Source organism: Oryzias melastigma, linkage group LG24 (genome assembly GCF_002922805.2).
Source record: "Oryzias melastigma strain HK-1 linkage group LG24, ASM292280v2, whole genome shotgun sequence".
Classification (NCBI taxonomy): domain Eukaryota; kingdom Metazoa; phylum Chordata; class Actinopteri; order Beloniformes; family Adrianichthyidae; genus Oryzias; species Oryzias melastigma.
Genome location: NC_050535.1, coordinates 24,523,769 through 24,531,830, shown reverse-complemented (window position 1 = coordinate 24,531,830; position 8,062 = coordinate 24,523,769). Strand labels below are relative to the sequence as shown.

The 8,062-nt window shown below is 43.5% G+C and overlaps 1 long non-coding RNA gene across 2 annotated transcripts in view; it reads right to left on the bottom strand.

Annotated features, from left to right (window-relative positions):
- The window catches only part of LOC112157582, a 13,545-nt gene extending 11,030 nt beyond the window's left edge, over positions 1-2,515 (bottom strand). Inside the window, exons 1-2 of one of the 2 annotated variants that reach the window (XR_002921173.2) lie at positions 2,349-2,515; positions 2,069-2,236 (exon numbers count right to left, since the gene is read on the bottom strand). This is a non-coding gene — a long non-coding RNA (uncharacterized LOC112157582). Of the gene's footprint in view, positions 1-2,068; positions 2,305-2,348 lie in introns of both variants that reach the window. The other variant, XR_002921172.2, reaches the window with a different exon arrangement.
- Between the last annotated feature and the right edge of the window lie 5,547 nt (positions 2,516-8,062).

Here is an 8,062-nt window from a genome sequence, read left to right as displayed (position 1 = left end):
ATGAAACTAACTTAACCGCGCTCTCATCTTGCACGTGAAGATCTGCACCTTTGTCTAAACACCCGGTCCCACTGCCTTACATGGCCATATCACAGCCGGAGCACGGAAAAAATGTCATCCCTGGGGTACAGACGCTGTTGGGAGCGGATTGGTGGTGCAACGGACGATATACGGCAGCGGAATCGACGTGCATGCACGCGGTGCAAAATTTGTCCATCGTCACACGTGGAAATCATTTTTGAACAGCACAAAACTGTAGACCACGTGTGACTGCGTGCGGTACCAGCAGTACCGCCGTGCGTTGGCTGTGAAACAGCAGTGCAACAGCAGTTTCAGTACAAGATCATGCCGTGGAGTGGACGCCGGCACACGCACTTGGACGCCGAAACTCCGCACTCGTGCACGGCTGCAGCACGGCCGTTTCCCCGGCCGGTCTGCGCTTGTACCACCGTCACCGTCTGTTTAGCGGCTGATTGAGCGAGGACGCGCCTATACGTGAGTAGGGAGTGCTCTGGCAGAGGAATGGACTCTGGTGTCCGTTTCCGTGAGCTATGGCAAGCCAATCCAGTATGTAGGACATTTTACATGTGACTAGTTCACTAGTGGCCTTCTGAGAGTGTCACTAGTTAACTAGTAAGCAAAAATGTGGTCCACTAGTGAACTAGTGCACATTTTTAGGCATTACTAGTTAACTAGTAAGCCAAAACATGTTCCACTAGTGAACTAGTTGCACTTTTGGCATTACTAGTGGGCTTAAAACAGCCTGATATCAAGGATATCTATTTTATACTGGATTGGCTTGCCATAGTGAGCATGTATAAAATTTGGCGCGTCCAAGCATGTGTGGCAGATTTTAACCCGTGAATCGGCCGCCAAATCCTGTAGGACCGGGCCTTAATGAAAATGATTTCCCCCCGTGGGATTAATAAAGTATATTGATTGATCGATTAGGCCAGGGGTCAGCAACTTAAGGCACGAGGGAAAGACAGTGGCACGCCACGGTGTGACAAAAATAAGCACTTTTCTCATCTTTTTGTATTTTTCGGATTTAAAAAGAGTGACAATCTCTTCTCACAATGATCTATGTACCCCCATGGTGTCATAAGGGTCCATTCACACAGCGCTGTGACTCTGCCCACACATATAAACACTTCGGCTTTTTTTCAATAAAACTTTCCGTGTCAGCCTTCATGACCGGGCGATTTAAATGAATGCACACCGTAGGAAAAAAAGGTTGCCATGGTGAAATTAAAGTGATGTAATAATAGACCCTTTTCACTGTGACGTCAGACAAAATGGCGACATGACTGACAAAGGGAATTGTTACTTCCAGCATTTGCATTTAGAACAGCAAACGTTGAACGCTGTTTAATGCAATTTTACATATATAATGAAAGGTAACCTTACCAATTTCAACAGGAAAATATACAATATATATTTTATGAATGTCCCGCTGAACTGTGTTTTCATTTCCTTTCAGCTCGTTCTCAAATCAAAATACAAATGTTTGATATCCTCCAATATCGGCTGTTTTATTGAACATTTCTTATGGGACTTCATGTCATAAACGTTGCTGACCCCTGGTCCAAGCTTTCATCATAAAACTGTACTTTTAATGTTTAGAGCTTTAGACACAGCTGACCCCCCCTTTGAGCTAAGGGGCGCCTCCTCCTGCTGCAGCCCTGACGGCAGACGGCTGTCATGGAAACAGAAGCCTTATGTGCAGAACTGAATGCATGCTCACTGCAGCAGAGTTTTACCTGAGTAAATCTGCAGAGACGAAGCCCCACTCTTCCTCATCTGCACTAAAATCATTCTTTTCCCCTTTTTTTGGTTATTTTTCAGTGTTTTCACCTCATTGTTACCTAAAAGACAGAGTCATCTGTTTTGTCTAAAAAGTTCATTCTCTGACCCAGCACTTTGTCAGTATTCGAATAACTATTTCTTCTTGAGTAGGAGGGTTTTAAAGTATCACTACTCCATGCTGGACATCAGGAGAAGCTTCGGCGTGATAGTTCTGCAGTAAAGTAAATCATACTGCTCTGAGATTTCCCTCAAAGCTGCTCACCTTCAACTTTGCTGGACTTCATGGACCTTCAAGTTTTGGTCTCCATACAGAAGCCAAAACTTTTCTATCCTTCCTCCAGCAGCTTTCCTAAATGTCCCTTCTTCTGTGTCAGGAACTGGATCAACCCTGCCAGAGCTCTGCGGTTTCTTCAGACCTATTGGCATCTGCCTGATCAGAGTAGGAGGTTTCTAGTGTCTGACAGCTTCCCTCCTGCAGCAGAGCCAAAGCCTAGAATGCTGAGGAGGCATGTGTGCATGAGGAGGTGAAGCTGCAAGCTGACCTTTGGTCTTCAGAAGTGTTTTCTCGCAGACCAACCTGCCTCTGGCGAGGTCATACACGCTGCGAGGCTGCGGTCAAGGTCAGAGATGTTTCAGCTCATCGAGCGGCTGCAGGATGGAAAACGAGAAGACACAGATCCATTAATCTTCCACCCGGTTACTATCAGCAGAAACAAGCTTTTCAGATAAACACACACAAAAACACTCACACAGACAGAAACATAAATCGATATACAAACAAAAGCATGAATTTCTTTGAAAAATAAATAATTGAATTACATGGTCACTGAACACATTTTTTTCTTTACTTTTGTCATGAGTTTAATTATAACCAGCTGTTTTTGTTAGCAGTGCTGGGATGATGCTGGCTGCTGTGAGAATGTCTGACATTCTGCTGCTGCAGCTGTAAACCCAAAAGAACTGGTCTTGGTACACTAGACAGGGAATTGGGCTGACACCATTTACCAACGTTTTCTAAGGGAGAAAAAGCGGACTTATTGAATTGATGATCATTTTCTTTAGTTTTACTGAGCTTGTACGTACTGTATATGTGTCAGGCCAGTCATGCCCTCCTCCGACCACCAGAGAGAGCTCTCGCCAGAATACTAGCTCTTCCTCCCATCATACACCAGTCTCCAGTTCCGGTTCCCCCACCTGATTCTAATCACGTCATCACCCAGACTGTTTATATTCTTCCCGCTGACTATCTTCATTGCATAGTCTTGAATCGTTGATCTCACGTTCAGTCTAAGTCTTCTTATTTTTATTGCCTACTTGTGTTTTTGACCTCCTTCCTGTTTCTCTCGTTCTCCGCCTCGTCCCTGTGTTTTGACCCTGGTCTGTTTTTGACTCTAAAGTTCGTCATCCTGTTTGATGCTACTTGCTATTAAATCTGTTGCATATGGATCCACAGGCCTCTCCTCGACCTTACAATATGTTAATTATATTTGTGTCCTTTTTGTGTCTTTGACTGAAAGACCAGGTCACGTGTTTAGTCTTGTTTGAAGCCTTTATCAAGTGTTAGTAATTTTCCCAGTTTGCAAAAAGTGTTTTTAATCATCCACTATATACAGTATGTTCTATAGGTCAGGTGTTTCTTCCTTTTGTGTCATTTTGTTTCAGTCGTTCTCGTTTGGCGCTTGTTCTTTAACAACAACACAATCCAACGCAATGCAATACTCTGGAATGCAGCACAACAGTCATGTTATTCCCTGATGTCAAAACCCTTGATGCTGCTGCCTAACTAGGTCCCTGTGCCCCTCAAGTACAGGGTTGCTTCAAAAAGGGCATCCGGCATAAAAACTCTGTCAGATCACTGATGAACAGTGGGTGTTGCTACGCTGTGGCGACCCCAAAATGGGATAAGCCGAAAGGTGAAGAAGTTGTGAAATATTTAAATGTGCTTTTTAATTACTGTTTTAATATTTTAATACCACATACATTTAAACATCTATTTATTGATTTTCAACTTTATTTAATTAATCCCTATTTAAATAATTAATGATACATTTATTTATTAATTTAATGGTGTATGTATTTCTTTTGATTTGTCTCTTCTGGTCCTCCATATAGAACAAGCCAGATCAAGCTTACTCACGATTGGCGACGGTAGTTCTTCTGAAAACATGATCCAGACCGAGTGTGACTGGCAATCACCTGCAATATGGCAGTAGATGTGTCAGGGAGTGACGGCGAAGGCTCTGGCCTGATTTTGTGAGGGCTGGAGGTAATGCATTTCCTATGGGGGACCTCAACTCTTGCTATGTCCATACGTAGCTCGGGCGTCAAGCTTAAGAACATATTTTTGGACAGGCAGTGAGCAGCGAATTTGTCACGGAGCGAAGGAAAGGCAGCTGATGTGAATTTGACGCACAAATCATGTTCAGTGTGAACGCAGCTCAAGAAGCATATCAAGGTTCTGGAGTGGTCTACCACCTGCATGACTATTGAAACTCCATGTTTCACACTGACAACCCAGAAACGTTTAAAGTTTTAAATGCATTTGTGGCTACAGTGGCTACAATTGCAGCAAGTGTGGTAGGAATTGCATCTCCCGCATTGGCCTATTCAGCCACAGCCGACGTTGCAGCTCCACAAATTAAAAAACACAGGAAGGGTGCAGACTCCATTGTCTCTAGAGACAGAAGGATGCCAGAGAGACTGTTCCTTCCTCTCTATAAAGAACTCAAAGTGGCATTTTGATCCGTTCATGTATTTAAGAGTAATCCTCTAAAAACCTGCACTGTCCACAGCAGCCCCTCCCATACCCACGAAAACGAGTGGTTGGAAACGTGCTGATGTCAGCATGATACCAACAGCTCCCTCCAGGAAGAGTCTGCTCTGACAGCTCCGCCCCCAGACTAACACCAACGCCAAATTTCTCCACAAAGCTAGTGATGATCAGTAAAAAACTTTCATTTTAGATGCAGAATACCGTATATCTTCAAGTTGTGTCCTGTCTTTAATAAATTCCAGCTCAAACAGGAGTTTGCAGGAGTTTGTTACTGTACATGCTGGGCTCCTTTAAGACACCACCCTCTGTTGGGCAAAGTTGTACAGACGGTGAGTGTATTTGTGTTGTCATCCAGTGAATCAATGGCCAGGCCTACTAAGGGTAGATATATGGTATGTGCATCCATCTTTGAAGAAGTTTGGATTGTTTTTGTGGGAGAAATGCTTTTTTTTTTACATTTGGTAGTAATAAAAAATTTGGAGTATAAAACAAAAGCAATGATTAAGCCAGGGGGGGCTCCTGTTCACTGGTTCCAGCTCGTTTCAAAGCAGCAACCATTGTCCCCGTTCCAAAACAGTCAAACATCCCAAGTCTGAACGATTACAGACCTGTGGCGCTCACTTCCATTCCCGCCAAATGCCTGGAGAGATTGGTCATAAGACACATCAAAGCCCCTTCACCATCACCCCTGGACTCACTCCAGTTTGCATATAGAGAGAACCGGTCAACTGAGGACGCCATCACCATAGTGCTGCACACACTACTGGAGCGCAAGAACACCTATGCCCGGCTCCTCTTTGTAGACTAGTTTGGCTTTTAATACCATCCGGCCAAACAAACTCCGATCCAAACTCCACCAACTGAGACTCAATTCCTCTCTGTGCAACTGAACTGTGGACTTTCTCACTAATCGTACACAGAGTGTCGGAGTGGGAAAAAACACCTCCTCTACCCTGGTTGTCAACACCGGGGTCCCTCAAGGGTGTGTTCTGAGCCCTCTGCTATAGACTCTCTTCACCCGTGACTGGCTTTCCTCCTCCACGTCTAATCACATCGTTAAGTTCACCGATGACACCACAGTGCTCGGTCTCATATCCAATAACGATGAGACTAACTACAGGAGGGAGGTGCAACACCTAGAGTCGTGGTACCACAACAATAACTTGGTTTTAAACACTAAAAAGACCAAGGAGATGGTTGTGGATATCCGCAGGAAAGGTCCTAACAACCATCTTCCTCTCCTCATTGGCAACGAGGCGGTGGAGAGGGTGAGCAGTTTTAGATTCCTGGAGAAAACCGTGACTGAGGACCTGTCCTGGTGCAATCACATCACCTCAGCCCTACGAAGGCCCAACAGCACCTCTTCTACCTCAGGAAATTGAGGAACGCTCACATTCCCAGACCTTTGATGTTGAATTTTTACAAAGGTTACAATATCAGCAGTGTTCTAACATATGGATTGCTAGTGTGGTTCTCCAACTGCAGTAAGGCTGACCAGCAGGAACTCCAGCGGGTGGTGAAAGCAGTCGGTAGAATCATTGGAACGACTCTGCCAGAAATCAGCACCATCTACTCCACTCGCTGTCTGAGAAGAGTCCACAGCATCCGGGACCAACATCACCCTGCATACCACCTTTTCACCTAGTGCCCTCAGGGAGAAGGTAGAGGTCCATACAGGCCAGAACATCCAGACTGGCCAACAGTCTGTATCCACAGGCTGTGAGGCTTCTGAACTCTGCCCTTCTCCCCTCTCTGCCCCCCTCTCATGGACAAAAACCATATCCAACTTTTAAATAGCATTGAATTGGTTTGCATTGTTGCATTATGTTTCTTTTCTCTCTCTCCCTTGCCACCCCCACCCCTCCTCTCTCTCCATAGATCAAAACCATATCCCATTACATCACAATAACACTGAACTGGTTTCATTGCTGCACTGTCATGATTCTCAGGTCTCTGTCTGAATGTCCATGCCTAAACATGTTACTTGACATGCTCTCATGCTGCCGCTAGAACTGTCTCGTGTTGTACTGAAGTCACACTGGGTCAAATGTTTACACTAGGGTTAAGGAGTATTTATTATTATTATTATTATTTACAGGTTTGCACTTAATTATAAAGTATAGATGCTCCAAAGGCAATTTCGTTGTTCTTCTGTGACAATGACAAGAAATATTTGAATCCTGAATCCTACAGTCTATGATAAAATATTAAACATATCACAGATTGACAGTGTCTTCACAGCTTTTTGGTTATTTGAATGAAGGATACCATTAATATAGAAATTGAATTCACACATGAAAGCAACAAAACATGGTTTTCTACCTGAGTTTACAGTTGTGGATATGGAATTTTGACAAAATAAGAATCAGATTTATTATAAAGACTTTCTCATCTTTCTTGGCCTGACCTGTTGAAAAACCAAATGATACATCTTCCCAACATAGGTTAAAACAAACGTCCACTTTTTATGTATCCAATCACAAATGTTTTGCCAAAATATTTTAACACATGGATAGTTCCAAAACAAATGCATAATAGTCTCATTGGAATTAGTACAAAAAAACGCAAAGAATATTGATGTTCAATTTAAATCTATATTGAATATAAGCTTTAGTGGAGTATATTCTATGTACAATTCTAAATGAGTTTTTCTAGATTTCAGTGAGCGAAAATGTACAAAGTAACAACTAAACCTCCTTCCATGGTCTACCAGTCACAAACCTATTCCAATAAGATACACTAGGTGGCAGTGTTGCAACAGTCTCCTGGAACAATGCTCTGATGAATCTAGGATTGTTCCTAGAGGAGGATTGACGTCCTCCTGGCGTTTCCTCTCATCCGATGAGCAACATGGATGGCCTCTGAAAACTTCCCTTTCTTGGCCACGACTCCTTGGCAGAGGTTGATCACCTTCTCCTGCATGTTTTCGCTCTCAGACTCCGGAAGCCCGTACAGCCGCAGGTTCCATCGACGACCATAACTATCCAACTCAGCAATCAGATTCATGCACTTCTGTGTTGACTCTTCACTCGCTTCTACTCGCTTTTTTGATAAGAGAAACCTTTTCATTTATTTGCTTGATTTCAGAGCCGACTGTTTCAGCCATTTTTTCAAGTGCGTCACTTCTTGAGTTGGTGAAGCTGGCGAGCATGTTAACAGAATCATCAGACTTCTGGGACCAGGGCAGAGAAAGTTTCTTGGCAAGCAGAGGCTTACTTGGAGTAACTGGCAGTGAAGGGAAGTCCTCCTCCGACGCTACATGTAGATCCGTGTCATCGCAGTAGGGGTGTTGCGGATCACAAAACTCACGGTTCGGATCGTGTCACGGTTTTAGGGTCACGGTTCGGATCACTTTTCGGATCAGTAAAAAGTTTAATAAAAAAACAAAAAAAAAACACCAACAACAACAACAACAACAACATGAAAGCTAAATTAATTTTTGGAAACGTTTCAAATCATATATTCAAAATGAATATAAAGTAC